This window comes from Heloderma suspectum, chromosome 3, assembly GCF_057233095.1.
Source record: "Heloderma suspectum isolate Gila_16-S chromosome 3, 16-S_ref, whole genome shotgun sequence".
In the NCBI taxonomy this organism is placed as follows: domain Eukaryota; kingdom Metazoa; phylum Chordata; class Lepidosauria; order Squamata; family Helodermatidae; genus Heloderma; species Heloderma suspectum.
Genome location: NC_139460.1, coordinates 274,511,446 through 274,530,855, shown reverse-complemented (window position 1 = coordinate 274,530,855; position 19,410 = coordinate 274,511,446). Strand labels below are relative to the sequence as shown.

General features: G+C 45.4%; 1 pseudogene; it reads left to right on the top strand.

Moving 5' to 3' along the window:
* LOC146351303 (opsin-3-like) overlaps nt 1-19,410 on the top strand; it is a 91,556-nt pseudogene that overhangs the window by 15,230 nt on the left and 56,916 nt on the right.

Sequence of the window (19,410 nt, the reverse complement as noted above, 5' to 3'; positions counted from 1 at the left end):
GATCCCTCCCTCTTGAGTGTGGAGATCTGAGATTGCTTTTTGTATATATAGTATCCTTTCTTCAGATTAAGAAACACTTAATGATAGGGATTTTAAAGAAGTAGAAAAGGAACCCCAATTTTGGGACATTTATTTTTAAAGTATGTTTCTACTCAATGATATTGAAAATTCCTGGTATGTTGTGAAAATCTACTAAAAACCATTGGGTTGGATCCAGATTTAGGCATGTGCAACTGGACTGGTAGAAGTGGACTTCCTCCTCCCCTCCTCCCTACGACAGCCCCCCAACCCCCTGAAAATGATGAACAGAGGGACAGGGGACCCCCTTGAATGGGGTGCTTATGCCGAAATTAGCACATTTTGGTAAGTTCTACCAAAAATGAAACAAACAAAATTCTCAGTTATCCCTCACTGAGAATGCTGTATCTGTTTCATGACTTTGCCTGAACTGATATCCAGATGTAGTTGAATTATTTCAGTCACAACTGGGCCATTATTGCTACCTTTTGAAACTTGGACAATGTCAGAAAAAGCAAAAAGCCCAGAAACAAACAAGATGGTGTATTTACTAATAGGGAAAGATGAAGAGATCTGCATGTTTGTAGTATGTATTACTTTAAACATAAAAGAACAACAACAGAAAAAGCTATGCTGGTGGAAGAGAAATGATGGAACAACAGCCTCAACCTCACAACATGAGCATTCACTTAAAAACAGGAGCATCAGGTGTCCAGACCCAAACACGCCTTTCACAGCTCATAACGGACATTGCAGTGTTATGTACCAGCAACCATGCAACATGGTGGTGACACAAAAGGCACTGCCACAGAGCCCTCCCCAGGATCATATACAACTCCACAGGACCACATAGGGAGGGAATGCCACAAAGGGAGGGAATTCCACAAAGGCAATGAGTAAGACGCACCCTGAAAGGTCCACACAGCAAATGCCAGCCCATCATAAACCACAGGATGTGGTTAAACACAGGACGTTAACATGCTTGCATTGGTTCAGTTTCTGGTGGAGCAGCATCCCCTTTTCTGCTACTTATCTGCTTTCAGCAGTTCCATTTTCAAGGCCTTTCCCCACAGTAACATTATTTTTGTTGGCTTAGTGTCAACAAGGTGTTAAGGAAATACCCAAGGCAGGGTAGGCTGAACAGTCAGCAATTTATTAAAGCATATCACGGCTGTGGGAGAGACAGATGAAACTCTGTCTCTCCCCACAACAGGATGCATTTATACAGACTGAAGGCTGGAGAACAAAGAAAACACTACGCATGCTCAGAAACAAATTAGTACTCAGCACAGTCTTATCAGCACAGTGGCCTTCTTATCTTTAGGGATGACTTACTTTGGTGGATAGGAATTTCTTGCTTATGAGCAAGTTACAATTACCTTCTCATGGTCAGACACACACACACACACACATACACACACACACACACACACCCCTCGCCTGAACCAAACTACTTACAAGGCCTAGTCGGGGTACTTTCACAAAGGCAATGTAGCATATATTAGGCAAAACAGTCATTCACTTAATTTATAGTCCCTAGACATGTGGCTATGAAATTCAATTGATCTCGTAGAGACATGCTATGCGGTTTCAGAGAAAGGGCACTGAGGTGTGCATCACTGGTGGTTATTTACTGTATTTATTTATTTATTTGTTTATTACATTTATATCCCGCCTTTTTGCCTCTTTCGGAAACCCAAGGCGGCGTACATAATCCTTCAATTTTATCCTCACAACAACAACCCTGTGAGGTAGGTTGGGCTGAGAGTCTGTGACTGGACCAAAGTCACCCAGCGAGCTTCCATGGCTGAGTGGGGACTAGAACCTAGATATCCCAGCTCCCAGTCCCAAATTCTAACCACTACACCACACTGGCTCTTTACATTTCTACCTCCCTTGTTGTTGTTACATGGCCCTCTCCTCTCTATTTTATCCTCAGAACAGCCCTGTTAGGCTGAGAGTCAGTGACTGGCCTAAAGTCACCCAGTGAGCTTCATGGCCAAGTGGGGACTAGAACCCGTATCTCCTGAGTTCCAGTCCAGTACTCTAACCACTACACCACACTGGCTCTCCAAAAACTACTCAAACTATTAGAGATAGAAGCTGTAGCACTAGGGTTCCTTAACAAACATTTGACAGTATAGCCCATTCCAGATGTTCATTAGGGTTAAATGAACATGCGGAAGAGCGGGGAGTAGCGCCATTGCAGCAGCATGCTCCAGCCCTAACCTACATGTATTCATTATAACAGCTATAGAGAAACTACGCATATTGTTACAGGCATTCTAATGAGCATGTGTAGGCCAGGACCAGATCCTGCCATCCTGATGATCTACACATTCATTTTACCCTTAGGGACTGTCTGAACAGGGCTGGTATATCTAGGTTTAAATTAAGGATGTGCATTGAATTCAGATGAAGCCTGAGAAGAATCAGGCTCCATCACACCATTCCTGCTGCTTTGTTTTTCTTATATCAGTTCAAATTAGAGGGAAAATTACGTTAATTAATTAATTTAATTTATTGCATTTCTATCCCACCTTTCTTCCTTTGTGGAACTCAAGGTGGCTACATGTGGTTCCCAGGTGGTCTCCCATCCAAGCACTGACCAGGCCCAAACCTGCTTAGCTTCAGCAAGGTGGCTGCCTCGTGTGCCTTCAGACCATGCCCTGGGACAGTGTTGGCCCGATTTTAACAATTACTGTTTTTATCTACTTAATCAGTTGTACCTGCCTTTTGCATAAAAACTTGTATTTGTCTGTGACCACAGCAAACCATTCATTCATTCATTCCTGCTGCTCCCCAAGGTGAAGAAGTCCTCCAAAGCCACTATAACTGAAGCCAGGCTAGAATTGGGCTATATTACTGTTTTGTGCTCAGAGACACAGACATTTGGGCTCCTCTCCAAATAGTGTCTTTTAGTTTTGTCTCTCCAAAACACTGAAGAGCAGGGGCAGGGGGAGCAGGGAGGGAGGGATTAGGGTTGAGTGACTGAGGGGTCCATCTTCTAATCTTAGGGCATGTTTTACCAGGAACTCCAATCACTTTGCTTTGGGGGGAGCAAGGATGAGACCACGAGATGGTCATTCTTTCAGTGCTGCCAAGCTCACTATGAAAAAGGCCTTAAACTGGTTTGCAGTCATCTTAACTCCACCGGCTATGCATCTATCTTTCCGAAACTTTTCAGGTTTCTTGACTGGATACACCTCTATGATGTGTGTTATTTTCATACAAATAACTCCCCGTAAAAAACCAGAGGGGAAGGAACGTGAAACGAATCACTCCCCTCACCCCCAATTGACGACTGCCCTTCCACATTAACTGCTGTACCTATCCTTCCAAAATGTTGCACGTTTCTTACTCAGGGACACCTCTAGGCCATCTGTCATTTTCAGAACAGTGGTCCAAAAAGAAGATAGGATAAGCATGTCCTCTTTGAGATACCATCAAAATGTTACATGCCTACTCATCTGAAACTTGGCAGGCTCAATCCCCTCAGTAGAGGCAACTATCCCTGAAAATTTCATCCAGTTCTGCCAAGACATACAAAAGTGATTGGTATTTCCATTTAAAAAATAACCAAAATATAAAGGCATGTAGCTATTTTTCTGACATTTAGCAGGTATAATCTCTTCCTAAGGGGCTACTGTGCCTGCAAATATCATCCATTTCCAAGAGAAAAGACATGACAGATTTCTAAATCTTGGCTCGGGTCTAGTACCTGAGTTGAAGGGGATGACCTCTGAATCAGCCTGAACAGGTTTTCTGAAGGACCAAATTAGGGTTCAAGTTGAATTTGGGGGTTGATGCACACTTCTTGTTTAAATACAGAATTTGGGTGGTTGTTTCCCAAGAAAAGGGCATTGTCCCCCAGGTGATGTAACTGTTATTGTTTAGTATTCATGCTGTAATGTTCCAGCCATGTCTTGTCCTGCAAATGATTTCTCTTTGGTGTGTGTATGTGTATGCGTATGTGTATGTGTACCTTCTTCCAAAGTCATGGCATCACTCAAGTCAGTATACACACAGACTAAAGCGTCACAAAGACTCAGGGTGCTTCCAAACAGAGAGTTCCTAATGCTACCAATCAAAAACGCTGTGGTGGTGACCTGACTTTTGAATGCTGTCCCAAAGGAGATACAATTGGCGCCAAAGTTGTTTTCTTTTCAGTGCCAGATTAAAACATTTCTTTTAGCCCAACGGTTTTAACATTTTAGAATTCTACGATTAAAATTTATTTTATTTTTAAACAAAATTAATTGCAGTTTTGTTGGGCTTGCTGGTTGAAGAGTTGCTGTTTTAATTTGATTTTTAATGTGTAATTGTATGGTTTTTATATTGGGTTTGTTTGTTGTTAATGTTGTGTACACCACCCTGAAATCCCTTGTGGATGATGGATGATTTATAAATGAATACATTATTCATTTTGCACAAATTTCATCTTTTCCTCAACAGATTTTTTTCTGGTAAGAAAAAAGTTGGAAGAAGAGGTGGGGAAAAATGGGTGGCTTACAAGTGGAAGATGACAATGTCAGGAACCAGGGCCGACATCAAGGGAAGGAATGGTTGGGTACCCACCAAGGGCCCATACCCCAGCAGAGACCCTTTGTCAAGAGCCCCTTGGAGTTTCTCCTCCTCTTCTCCACTGCAGCCTGCTTGTTCACCTGGTCCAGACAACGGTGTTGGTGAAACGGGGCAGCAGTAGCTGCCACTGCCTACTTGCTCACTAGCTCTCTGCCCGCCAAGTAAGCAAGTGGTGGCAATGATGAGAAAGAGGATGAGGAGCAATAGCAGTGGGTGACAATGGCAGTGAGAAGGCAGCCTCACTGAGGGGGGGGGCACTGAGGGTGTCTTGCCCAAGGGCCCTCAAAAACCTGCAGCTGGCAGTGTCTAGAACCCCCCTCCTCCCATGGCTGCAAAATTCCTTGTTTGAGGCAGGGTGATTGCAGGATAAAGGCCTTGTCTGAAAGGACCTCCAGGCAGCAACAGGAGGCACCAAAGAATGGCTCGAGTAGTCCTGTTGCATCAGGTTGAGTCTTTGTGGTGGTCTTATATGTATACCTCACTTGTGTGGTATTATGGTAACAGCCTTAGAAGAAAGTCACAGCATTTCAGATGACCGTAGTCACTCTTGCTGCATTACTTCATGTTGTACATTCTGTGCTAACAACTAGGAGTAGGAGTTCTGATAACTATAACACCCACGTGTGTTACTTCAGAGTCGGATGTTTTAGAAATGCCCTTTTCAAATTGCTGCTATTTCTGTCAACGATGCAATGGATCAGTATAAAGCAAAAGGCTGTAATTATTTCTGTGTGGGGCCAAAGGATTTTTTTTTAAGAGAACCATATTCTTATCTAGAGATCTTATTTGTACACAGCCTTCTTTCTCCTTTGCTGTTCTCTCGCATCCTGAAATTTAGGGGATAGGGACATTGCCCAGATAAGCTTATTTTGTATGCTTAAGGCATTATACAAAATAAAATGTCAGTAAACAGACTCCATTTCTGACTTAACTTTAGTGGCATTCAATCAGTTGCTTTGCCTAACTGACCATTTTAAAACAGATGATGAGCAAATCTCCAAAAATGTGGAGGGACAGGGACTTGCAGTGGTAAATGTTGAAATGAAGGCACTCATCATGAGACTCCCCATGAAAGCCACACCCCCTAGGAGAATCCAAACATTCAGGCAGCTGTGTTGATCCTTTTACCAGCTTTAGCTGGTTTGCCAGCTGTAGCCTCCCCTGCTGGGGGCTGTCTTCAGGAGCGGCTTAGTGCGAAGTTACAGCTGTCTGAATTCTTTTGCAACAGATGATGTCGTCACCAATCCGCTGCCAACCAGTCACTTCCTTCTTGAAAAGCCGCATTTTCTGAAACTCCTTTTACTCCCACTTCTTTTACTGAAACCAGCTCCCTGGTGGTTTTACCACAATGTGCCATGTCCCCCCCCCCACATTAAATTCTGGGCAGCCCTCTATGACCTGGCAGTGATGTGGTCAAGGGGGTGTGACACCCCATTCCCCCTTGTTTCCCCAATTAAAGTAGTTTTTCCCATTGAGAAAATCCCCAGCAGCAGTGACCCCTCACATTACCGCACTAGTGGGGACACTCATTCACCTTATCTTATTATGTTATTATGTTCAGTCATTAAGTTGTGTCCGACTCTTCGTGACCCCATGGACCATAGCACGCCAGGCCTTCCTGTCCTCCACTCTCTCCTGGAGTGTGCTCAAGTTCATATTCATTGCATCGGTGATGCTATCTAGCCATCTCATCCTCTGCTGTCCCCTTCTCCTTTTGCCTTCAATCTTTCCCAGCATCAGGGTCTTTTCCAGGGAGTTTTCTCTTTGCATTAGGTGGCCAAAATATTTGAGCTTCAGCTTCAGTATCTGTCCTTCCAATGAGCAGTCAGGGTTGATTTCCTTTAGGATGGACTGATTTGACCTCCTTGCTGTCCAGGGGACTCGTAAGAGTCTTCTCCAGCACCACAATTCGAACGCATCAATTCTTCGGCGCTCAGCCTTCCTTATAGTCCAGCTCTCACAGCCATACATTACTACTGGGAAAACCATAGCTTTGATTATACGGACCTTTGTCAGCAAGGTGATGTCTCTGCTTCTTACTATGCTGTCTAGGTTTGCCATAGCTTTCCTCTCAAGGAGCAAGTGTCTTTTAATTTCATGGCTACAGTCACCATCTGCGGTGATCTTGGAGCCCAAGGAAATAAAATCTGTCACTGCTTCCATTTCTTCCCCTCCTATATGCCAGGAAGTGACATACATTAGTTTTTTTAATGGAGTTTCAAACCAGCTTTTGCACTCTCCACTTTCACCCTCAACAAGAGGCTCTTTAGATCCTCTTTGCTTTCTGCCATTAGGGTGGTATCGTCTGCGTATCTGAGGTTGTTGATAATTCTCCCGGCAATCTAGCCTGCTTTTAATCTTTAACATATTCCTCCTTCTGTGCATGTTTACTCAGAAGTAAGAACCAAATCTCTCTCCCCTGCAGTGCAAGGCTTAAAGACTTTTAGTAACTCACCCTAAAGCATTCTTTTAGGGGTTGGACTTGATGGTCTTATAGGGCCCTTCCAACCCTACTACTCTATGATTTTGCTTCTCTGTTGCTCTCTTAAATTGCTATTGCGGTGTTATGCTTCTTTGATGTTATGTAGTTTCTCTGTTGTTATGTAAAGTCCCTTCTTCACTTTATCCCTTCATCACAGTAACAATCCTTTGGGTTTATGGGAGCTTCTCATTGCGAGCAGGGAGAAGGAGAAGGGTGGGGGGATTGGAAGCAATAGGCACAAGTGCACACATGGGGAAAAATGGGGTGGGAGCAATAACTCCACAGCAAATTGCTGGGATGCAGCGAAATTGGGGTGGTGGTGAGCTCTCAGGAGCCTTCAGATGCTGCACTGGAGAACTGAGGATTTTGGTTTCTTCAGGGAAATCTGCACACAAGGGGAAAATTAGTTGCTCTCCATAATGTAGTAGCAGAGGGGGAGCCTGGACAGAGGCAGGAAACAAGCCTGTCTCATTGGTTGAACAGCTTCTGCCAGTTTGATGACATTCAGTCCTATACCCCCCACCCCACCTTACCTGGAAGTATGTTACTTTAAAGCGCTGAAAACCAGACTTTAAAGGTATGCTACACTTGGCTTATCTTGCTTCGTGTGTCCCTGATGGACCAAAGCCAATTTCATTAAAATCTGGGTAATGCTCCAATGTGCTTCTCATTACATTGTCATGAAGATCCCCTGCAGGACAGGGATAGCTTGGCAACAGTGGTACAGGCACTAGTAACCTCAAGACTGCATTACTGCAACGTGCTCTATGTGGGGCTGCCCTTGAGGCTGGTCCGGAAGTTGGAGCTAGTGCAGAATGCAGCAGCTCAGCTGTTGTCAGGAGCTGCCCCTTTTCAGCATGCAACTCCTTTGCTGAGGGAACTGTGCTGGCTGCCTATTCGCTACTGGGGCAGGTTTAAGGTTTTGGTACCAGCGTACAAAGCCTGAAACAACTTGGGACTAGGATACCTGAGAGAGCGCCTTCTAGGGATGGACGAAAGTCACTTACCTGATCCCGAAGCTTGCTTCGCGGTGGGGGGGGAGGCGCTCCGTTTTCCCCCTGAAATTCTGGCTGGGGGGGGAGGTGCCCCGTCCCTCCCCGCCGAAATTCTGGCTGGGGGGGAGGCGCCCCATCCCTCCCTGCCGAAATTCTGGCCGGGGTGAGCGCCCCGTCTCTTCGGCTGCGAATCCTGTTGTCCTGCTGGGACGCAAATGCGTTTGCGTCCCTGGCCTGCAGTCAGCCGTGACAGGCTATGTAAATCCTTACATAGCCTATCACGGCTGACTTTGAAAAAAAAAAAAGCACATATGCAAATGGTGGTGCCCATGGGCACCGCCATTTGCGTTCCTTATTTTGGCGCGGGTAGTCTACGTAAATATTTATGTAGACTATGGCGAAAATAAGGAGAACGCAAGTAGCGGCCCTTATTTTCGCCATAGTCTACGTAAATATTTACGTAGACTACCTGTGCCAAAATAAGGAACGCAAATGGCGGTGCCCATGGGCACCACCATTTGCATACGCACTTTTTTTTTTTTTTTAAAGTCAGCCGTGATAGCCTATCACGGTGTGTTATGAAAATCTAGCCGTGATAGGCTACGTAAATCTTTACGTAGCCTATCACGTTTGTTTGTTTTGTTTTGTTTTTACACTTGGAAATGGTGGCGGCAGGAGCCGGTCGGAAGATCGGCCGCCACCGCCGCCGCACTGGCGCCGGGAGCCGCCGCCACGAGGGACATTCGCCAAAGGTAAGTCCCATCCCGGGGGGTGGTGGACCGTTTCTCCACCAATTTCAGGGGGCCGAATGCGTTGGCATTCGGCCTCCCGGAGATTCATGGAGAAATTCTCTGACATCCCTAGCGCCTTCTCCCTTACCAACTTGCCCAATCACTGAGGTCATCAGAGGGCTTGATCCTAGTGGTTCCACATGGACCTATGGCCTGAATGTAGTCCACTTGGAGAAGAGCCTTCAGTGTGGTGGCTCCCTTTCTGTGGAACACCTTGCTTCTGGAGGTCAGGCAGGCGCCAACATTGGGTTGTTTACATCTTTATTTCAGGAAGCCTTCCTTGACTGATCAGCCACAGTTTTTATCAGAATTCTGTTTAATAGTAGTAATAATAATAATAATAATAATAATAATTTTTAACATGGAGTTTTATTCTGTTATCTTATCTTTGTATCTTTTATTGTTCACCACTCTGGAATCTGTCTAGATGTGGAGTAGTATATAAATACTGTAAAATAAATAAATGAATAAGCAAGCAAGCAAGCAAGCAAGCAAGCAAACACTTCTGGCCATTTTCATTTCCAGGAACAAGTCTTTTGTAAGCTTAATTGCCATTCAAGAACAAGTCACCCCAAAATATTTTGCATTACAATAGGGAACAATATATTGTTGCTTGGGAAAATCATCCCCTGCCCCCAGTTACTGTGAGGATTGCAGCTAAGCTCAGAGGGAACAGGGAATTCTGAGGCGGGTGACAGATGAAATCATTGTCCCTGCTAATAAGAAAGTGCCAGCGCCATGTCCCTGCGAGCCGTGGCTTCGCTACACCCCTGGGAGATAGTTAGTAGATTTTAGGTATCCAGTGCTTAGGGTGGCCTCTTATGCATCGTCAAAAAAGAGGACAAAACTGGGCACAGAAATGCATAACATTTGCATGCACTAATTAATATATGTAGATAGAAATGTAGAAATAATTACTATAGTTTAAAGAGAAATACAATACATCTCACCACAGTGGGGAACACTGGGACCAGGTGACCTGTGTGCCTGCTCAGTCTGCTGCCCCAGAGCTAACGTTGATGGGCAACTTCAAGTCCCCTGCTCCTCTCCCTTCTTATGGTTCTTTATCTTTAAACTGGACTTGGACTGGGCAGGTCTTGAGATGGAGGATGCCTTCCAATACAGGAATGGCCTCTGTAAAGTAGGAGACATGGCCACCATACCAGTGCTTCTCAAATCCTTTTTGGATTAGACTACAATTCCTCTGGAGTCTGGCCCACCTAGAAATGGGCCCAATTCCCCCTATTTCTGCTACATTGTTCCCTGAAGACCTCACCCACATTTGCCCCTTTTTGGCAGTGGTGTGAGGGAGAAGGAGGGGGCAGCATAGGAGACCCCAGCAAATGCAATGGCTGGGACTGAGGCCATGGATACTGTGGCAGCATGTGCTAACCACAGTGTCCAAGTATGTATTGCTAGGAGCCATGGGAAATGTAGTCCCTGTTCTTCCTAGCTTTAAGCAGGGCCTTGGTTCCTGCTATGTAAGTGGGTGATTAGCTACTGAGCAGGTTTTCTAGGAATGCGAAAACATGGACTGTATGTATAATCTAAAGGTAGATTGTATAGCCAGTGCCGGTTCCACGTTTTTGGGAGCCCTTGGACAAGATGTCCTCAGTGGGCTCCCTTCCTTCTCCTCACTCACCTTCTGTCTCTGGGCCCAGTCCCCACTGCCACCAAGAGATAAAGGGTGGGCAAATGACCTGGCAGAAGTTACGTCTCCTTCTCCCTCCCATCACTTGCTTTCTTCATGAAATTAATGACCAGTGGAAGAAAGTGGGCATCAATGGCAAAAGGAGCAGCAGTGGCAGGGCCAGGAACTTTGGTGGTCATTAGTGGGCCCCCTCCCGAAGTGTGAGCCTCAACTGGTGCCTGTCTGTCTGTCTATTTATTTTCTATACCACCCAATAGCCGAAGCTCTCTGAGTGGTTCACAAAAGTTAAAACCAAAAAGCGCAGAATAAAACAATATAAAATATGAAAGCATTAAAACCACAATATAACAATACAACGAGAAAAAAACCTAGCAGCAATGCAGAGATTTAAAATACAGATTTAAAACACCAAAGCTAAACGACTAGGAAGCTAAATTACTGGGAGAATAAAAAGGTCTTCACCTGACACGGGAAGGAGTACAACGTAGGTACCAGGCAAATCTCTCTAGGGAGCTCATTCCACAGGCAGGGTGCCACAGCAGAAAAGGCCCTCATCCCGGTAGCCGCCCGCCTCAGTTCCTTTGGCAGGAGCCCTTGGAGAAGGACCCCTGAGGATGATCTAGGGTCCGGGCAGGCACATATAGGTGGAGGCGATCCTTCAGGTAACTTGGCCCAAGCCATTAAGGGCTTTGAATGTTAATACTAGCACTTTAAATCGGGCCTGGAAATGGACTGGCAGCCAGTGCAGTTGGAGAAGTAGTGTTGTAACGTGATCTCATTGGCCAGTCCCTGTTAACAATCTTGCTGCCCTATTTTGGACTAACTGAAGTTTCCTGTCCGTTTTCAAAGGCAGCCCCACGTATAATGCATTGCAGTAATCCAGACGAGAGGACTGGTTTATGCCTCCCTCTGATGCCAGTCCTGGGTACAGCAAGCTTGCTGGTGTGGGTCTGGTCTGGATGGGACATTACCCGGGAATCCTAGACACAGCCCAAGCATGGGTGGGTGAGGGTATACTTTTCTAGGGCCCAGATATTCAAGAGGGCCTGGCCTAGGCTGCAAATCAACTGCAAAAAGTTTGAGGCTAAATTTTAGAACATGCTTGAGGATATTTATATAACCTTGTTTCCCTGTACTGATGTACCTATTGTCCAAATCTTGTGAGATCTGATGAAGCTAATCAGAAGCAATACTAGAGCAGAACCAGCAACATTCTGAACAGTTAATTTCTGGCCTGGGCCTCTCTCTAGAACAGAGAGTGGGTATTTGTGCGGATAACCTCAAGGTGCTTCCGGGCGAGGCTTGTCCTGCCTCATTCACAGAATGTTAAAGGAGGTCCAGAAAATGTCATCTTCAGCTTGTAACCTTCCCCCATTTTCTCACCTCTTCTTACGTCTTTTCTCTTACTGCCTTTTCACTGGGAGCACTCGGAGCCCTTGACTTGGAAGCACCTTCGGAAGTGTAGTTTGAGAGCCATAGAGATTTGTGCTTCCCTGTGTGACATGCTCTCCCAAGAACTACCAGGCCGAGTTCCTGGTGCATAGGCAGGAGGGAGGGAGAGCTGGTGAGTGGGACAAAGCACCGTAATAATCAGGGACATTGATTCCAGGAACAGTGGGAGCCAGTGCTGCTGGTAGGATCTGAAAATATATGTGATGAAATGTGTAGTTCACACACACACACACACACACACACATACTGCCTGGTCATTTTTTGCCATACTGCCAAAAATACAAATCAGGCAATCAGAAATGTAAGACGGTTAAACCTAGGAAACAAAATGATGCTAAAGGATCTAGTTTCTATAAGGTCATTCATTCTGTAAGGACATTTATCTTTCAGATACTCAGCAATGCTGAACACAAATGATCTCTGAACTATTATTGCTCTGCCACTCCACAACTTCTCCTCGATTTCAGATCAGGTGAGAATGTGTAGTAAAGTTGGCCTCATTACATGGGTGGACTTTATAACCAACCAGCTCCCATCCCACATGGTCGTATGCCTAACTGCAGTAAGCTACCACTTGGTAAATGGTAATCTTTATCAGAAGTATTATTTTACATTTATTTAATGTGTGTAAAGTGGTGTGCAAACATAGAAATTATATATGGCCACTGCCCAGAGCACCTTCAGTCTACAAACGTTGGAGAAGATTTGTGAGATCAAGGCCAAGAACTGCCACATCTCTGGCACCAGGGCTGGAAAAGACATCTGACTGATATCTTAGTGACCTGCTGCCAATCAGAGTGGACACTGCTGGGCTATATGCACCAAGAATAATCTTAACTCTGTACAAGGCATCTTCATATTGTTATCTGTAACCCAGTTCTCCAAGTGTTTCCTGGGGTGCAGTGCTTACTCAGGTTTGGATTCCTTTGAAAGGAATCCATTGGATGCCTTTTTGGCATTTTGTGATAAGTGCATTTATTTACAAATATGCAGGTTAAGCATTGATGACAACACACAGTTGAAACACTCCAACAGCCACAGCCCACTGCTCACACATAAGATCTGTGGGGAGACAGAAAGGTGCTGTCTGTCAGGGTTGCCTCTGAGCATATAGAGTGTCAGAGCAGTTCAGATTCTGAGGAAGAGCTGCAACACGTGGGGGAGGAACTTTCCCAGGCTTCAGAGGCACAGCTGGATGGAGAGGCCCTCCCTTCACGCATCCCTGTGAGTGAAAGCGAACAGCAGGAGGTGACAGAAGGGCAACCTGAACTCTGAGACGCAAGGCGCAGATGCAGGCACAAGCAGGAAATCGCAGGGGCTGAGCTTAGGCGCACTGCCTGATTGGCTCGGCGTCAACAGCTGCACCTAGAGGTGTCACGGAAGAGGGGGAGATCTTCCCCTCCCACCCCTTAAGTTAAGAGACTTTGCTGCCTTCCCAAACGGAGACCAACTGGAGACCAACTTTTCTAACTCCCCTTTGAACTCCTTGAAGGCTTTTCCTTTGTAGTCTGTGAGTCTCTAGAAATTTGCATCTGTATGCCTCATTTTTGTTGTTGTTCAGTCGTTCAGTCCATGAAGGGGTATGCCTCATTAGGGAAATGGAATTAAAGCCTTGGAAATGCAGCCTCTTGTCTGAGTGTTGTTTTGGCTATTGGAGTTCTCAGTAGGGCAAAAGGGAATCCTGACACTGTCCATGGCCCCAAAGCTGAGCTCTCTGTGTCTGTTCTCACTCAAACTGCCTCAAACTGTGAGACTATTTCTTTTTTCACACAGAGACCACTTTAGTAGTCCTTCTCTCATCCAGACCCAATATTAGAATCACAGAATTGGAAGGGACTCGGGAGGTCATCAAGTCCTTGCTCACAACAATTTGACTGCATAGATAGAGATGGAGAAGTCAGTAAAGTGAGGCCAAGGTGTTTCATGGAAGAATTTGCTAATGGAGTAGGTCTCATGGCTCAAAACCATCCCACTTTTAACAAAGAGTTTCCTTTCTCATATTTCTAAGTGCTATTTATTATAAGCTGCATTTGTTTGCCTAATCAATAATTCTCCAAAATAAAATGATCTGCTGTTACTTTACAGGTATGGTGTCACTTATATCCCTGGCTGTGCTTTCATATGAATGATACTGCACAGTGATGGGAACAACCGAAGCAGACACTACAAACTACAAGAAAGTATGGATGGGAATATTATTGTCCTGGATGTATTCTTTATTCTGGACCACCACTTTTTGGATGGAGTAGCTATGGACCAGAAGGACCAGGCACGACATATTCAGTTAACTGGTATTCAAGGGATGCTAACAACATATCTCACATTGTTTGCCTCTTCATCTTTTCCCTTGTCACTCCTTTTTTTCATTATAGTTTACTGCTATGGGAAGCTGCTGTGTGCCATAAAGCAGGTGAGTTGATGTTTCTATCTTCTTTTCAATGGTGTCCTTGACAGTTGCTGTCCTTCCCTTCATGGAAGGCTCTTTGATCCAGTGGGAGCTTCTGTGAATGGAAAGGCTGGGAGCGATCTTCACTGATTCCATCTTCCCCCTGCAGCCCCCTGCAAAATCTGCTCCAGAGTGTGAGGGACTCTTTGGAACAAGTGGCACAGGAGGAAGGTGGTGTGGGCAGGGGGCTGCAGGAGAAAGGGGGAATTGGTGACTATTGCCTCCTCCCCCCTTCCTTTCATGGAAGTCTCCACTGGAGCAAAGAGCCTTCCATGAACGGAAGCACAACGTTGGGTACAACCCAATAGCTTTCACTTGGACAACAGGATGGCTGTGTAACTGTAGTGGTTGTATATAATATTATGATGTGAGTGATCGGTTCTGTGAAAGGTGTATGATTTTTCAGTTGGGCTGAAGAAGCCTGCCCTGGTGCAGATAACTGAATTCACTATTAGTATATAGGATAATGATGGAAGAAATGTTGTCCAGCAGCAGCAGCAGCAGCAGCAGCAGCAGCAGGGAGTGTGAGAGGCACAGGCAGTAAGTGGGACGAACTCTTCACACCAGTACACATGACCCCTCCTGCAAAATCCCCAGAATGCCTTTCCCTGTCTCCACACTCTGCAAACCAAGGAGGTGATGTTGGAGGGCCATTTTTGGTTCAGCTTCAGTAATGATTCTCTACTCATGAAAATCTTGAAAGGTGAGAGGTGGTTTTGCTTGAAGTAATATGCACGATTTCTCGGATTCCTGCTAGGATCTGTAAAGATGCACAAGAAAGTATCTTTGGTGGGAATCATAGCTCACTGACAACTAATACAATGTCATCTTTTAGAGTGGGACAGGGCCAAGTGTGAAATTAGGGACTTCTGAATTTCACTTTCCCTCTACATGTGCAACTGCCCTAAGCCAGACCTTTACAGACGAGGGCTGCAGTCTTCTGTGGATTACACATTAGTCACCTGTACCCTGGGGCCACTGTGATTTTCCCTCTGCAAATGTGTGGGCATAATTAGAGTCTTGTTTCTATTAAGGGAACAAGCAGGGGTGTGTGGCTGAACTTGAGGAATGAGCTACATGGAGGACAACTAATCTTCTGCAATATCCTATGTAGTGGGTGATGTTTATTGTGGTCCAGCTATGTACCTATCATTTGCTCTTTGCTGCCATTATCCAGAATCAGGTGGAAATGTTTGTGTCTACAGCTGCCTTGTCCTCCCATGCTTCTCTGCATGTATATTAAAACAAAAACATATATTTCAATTAAAATGGCAGCGGTCAGGGTGCGGGGGAGTGAATGAGAGAACGAGAACGAGAGAGAGAGAGAGAGAGAGAGAGAGAGATCGACTGTGCTGATATTGTAGATCTGGAAAAGGTGCAGGAAATGGCAACCAAAATGATCAAGGGGCTGGAGCAATGCCCCTGCAAGGAAAGGTTACAAAGTCTGGGGCTTTTTAATTTAGAAAAAAAGTGAGAAAGGGGAAACATGATAGAGGTGTATACACTTATGCACAATGTAGAGAAAGGAAATAGAGAGAAGTTTTTTCTCCCTCTATCATCATATTAGATCCCAGCGTCATCAAGTGACACTGATTGGAGGAGACTCAGGACAGACAAAAGGATATATTTCTGCACATAGTGCATAGTTAATTTATGGAATTTGGTGCTGCAAGATGTGATGATAGCCACTAGCTTAAGGGCACAATCCTATGCATGTTTAGACAGAAAATAGTCTTACAATTCCCAGCTTGCTGAGGCATGCTGGGAATTGTAGGACTTTTTTCTGTCTAAACTTGCATAGGATTGCACATTAAATGGTTTAAAAAGTGGATTAGGCAAACTCATGGAGGATAAGGCTATCAGTGCCTATTACTTATGATGGCGATATTCTTCCAGGATGGATGGAAGGATGCCAGGTGCTGGGGAACATGAGCAGGGCGGTGCTGTTGCTGTTATGTCCTGCTTGTGGTCTCTTCTGGTGGGCCGTTCTTCTGTTTTTACATCAGGAGTAAACAAGCTCTGAGGTCTTGATTAAAAATGAACCCTCCAAAAAACATAAGGAGAACTGTGCTGGGTCAGACCAAACTCACCAAAGGCTTATCTGTCCAGCATCCCTGTCACCCTCAGTGGCCAACCAGATGCCCACCAGAAGTGTAACAGTACCCTCCCACTCCAGTTCCCCTGCAAGTAGTATTTGGAGTATGCACTCTTTGAAAGTAATACATAGTTATCACGACTAGTCTTATCCTCCCTGAATTTGTCTAATCCCCCTTTAAAGCCATCCAGGTTGGTGGCCAACACTACAAAGTTCCTTTCTACTCTCCTTATAGATAATAAAAATGCAGCTGGTAGTCACCCACAAGAAGTGGCTGAATTCACAGTAGAAGCTGGCAGCGAAGAGCCGTGGTTTTTCTACTCTCAGTGATGGAGGCAATCACCTTGCGTAGTTAATATTCCCTTCAGTAGCCTCAGGGTACTTTACTATCAGTTTGCCATTTAACAAGGATTGCAGTTAGGAAGTAAGCCTTAAGCTTGCTTTTCAGAAGAAACTCTGGTGTCAGGCTCTGTCATCCCTGCCCTGCAGCTGGGATAGGGTAAGAAATGCCTGTCTCTGCCAACAGAACTCTGCTCAACTTAATTCATCAGCCTCAGGGCCAAACAATATCTTTGTACTGGGAGGTCTCTCAGTGTATGTTCGTTTGTTTTACCAACATACAGTGTGAGGTGAGTTACTAATTTGCTCAGGAAAGTGGCAAGGGGTCACAAGAGGTTCTTAACCCCTTTCCCTGTGCCCTTTTCCCCAAGCTAACCCCTCTCCCCAAGCTGCTGTTTGCCCCATGTGGGAAAAATACAGGCACCATTACAGGCGCCAGCAATAACGACAACTGCACACACAGACACACATGATCAGGAGATGAACCACCTCTCCCAGAGCAACATGCAGTGTGGTCCTCAGAAGTGGACTGTTTCATTTGGCACAGAAAAAGGCCTTGGGGTTCCCCTGCTCCAAACCAGGCTGCCGAAGCTGCTGCTTACACTATCCCAAGACAAACAGCACCAAGAATGCAGTCGTGCACCCCTGTAAGCACAGGGTAAACTTGCAGAAAGCCAGCGCAAGCACATGGAGCAGCCACATGGCCACCCTGTGCTGGATTCTACTGCATAGATGTAGATTACAAAGCAGGCAAGAAACCGAAAACAAAACAGGATTTTCTCTAGGAAGGCAGCTACCCAGGACCATCAGCTGAAGTTTGGGCTGTTCCAGGCCATTTGGGACATTTGGAGGCTGTAGGCACTCAGTGGGAGCACCTTCAGAGAGGGAAACTGTCCTGGGGGCTGGGGGTTCCGATTTCAGTGTGGTTGTGAATCCATTCTGGGTTTTAGTCAGAACCATCCAGAACTCCAAAGTCCTGAACCCTATCCCCCAAATAGGTTCAGCACCCTGGATAGCTCCTTTAGAGTTCTGGCTGGTTCTGACTAAAACTCAGAATGGATTCACAGCCCCACCGAAATCAGAGCCACCAGCCTTCTCACCACCTCGGCTAGATGCACTGCTGGTGAGGCTGGGGAACTGTCCAGGGCAAGGCCAGGCAAGGCCAGGCACAGACTCTGTGACTTTTATATGCTCGGACTGGACAGCCCTTCAAACAGAGGCCAGTCCTTTGTAAGGTAGAACACCTGACCATCCTGTTTTGGCACCTACTCTGATGCTGAAGGGCCCAGGGAAGCTGCTGCTACAAGCCCTTATATCAGCTCTCTTGCATTGATATGGGGCGCTTCCTCAGTCCTAGCCTCCTTCATGTATTTAATCTGACTTTTATAGAGTAAGCTCTTTACAAAGCAAGCTGAAAGTGCTTTAACTAAGAAAAATGTTTATTTATTGTAAGGCAGTCCACAGACAGCATTCATCAATCAATTAAAGAGTTCAATGACACCTAATGTAGTGCACTCCTGGACATTTTCTGGAACCTAATACACAGTTGTCTTCTTGCCAAGACTTTGTTGCCCACTGGTGCCTTTGTAGTAGGAACAAGAAACTTCCTGAATTATGCTCCTCTGTTTTAATCATTAAATCCTTCTGGCATTGCCATGAACATGACAAGCCACTTCAAGTACTTTACCAGCAAATAATATTGCTACTCGAGTAGCACAGTAGGTGATTTAAACAGATGACATGTAAATGATTGGTTTTATTAACAATGAAGACTTTGGATTGGACAATCAGGTCTGCTCAACTTTCCCCTCAGTTAAAGAGTATCTTAAGAAGCCTGTGCATGAATTTTGGGAAATACCAACGTGTGGCAGGGAGTAGGATTAAATGACTTCTGGGGAAAACCAACATGAATTCTGGGGAAAACCAACATGAATTATGGGAAAAAACCACATGTGGAGGGAGTGGGATTGCACCTGCTGACCCTCCTCCTGACCTCTGTAGTGCTGGGCCAAGGTATTCAGCCCAGACTTTTCTTCAGTATTTCAGGGCTGGGTGATAGGGTAGCCATGTGTCTTAATTTACAGAGGACAGTCCTCGATTTGATGGGTTGCCAGAGGAGAGTCCTCTGTTTTAAGGGCTGTCCAGTCCAACTCCAGTTTAAAGAGAGCGTCAGCTCTTGGGTGGTATAGAAATTCAATAAATAAATAAATAACCACAAGAAGGGAGAGCAGCAGAGGACCCGAAGTTGCCCATTAACTGTTAGCACCTGGGCAACAGACAGGGCAGGGCATGTAGGTTGCCCGGTCATAGTCTCCCCCACTATGGTGAGATTCTATGTATCCTATTTCTGTTAAAATTAGAGTATGTATTTCAAAATTTGCATCTATACTAATCAATTAGCATATGTACATTTTATGCAGATCTGTGTCCTCTTCTTTTGGTGATGTGTATGTGGAGCACCCACCACCGTTGGATTAAGTGGGTTGGGGACACAGTTGAAACGGAAGAATTTTCAAGTGGAGGTGGGCTTCCTTTTAAATATGAGTGGCTGAGGGTC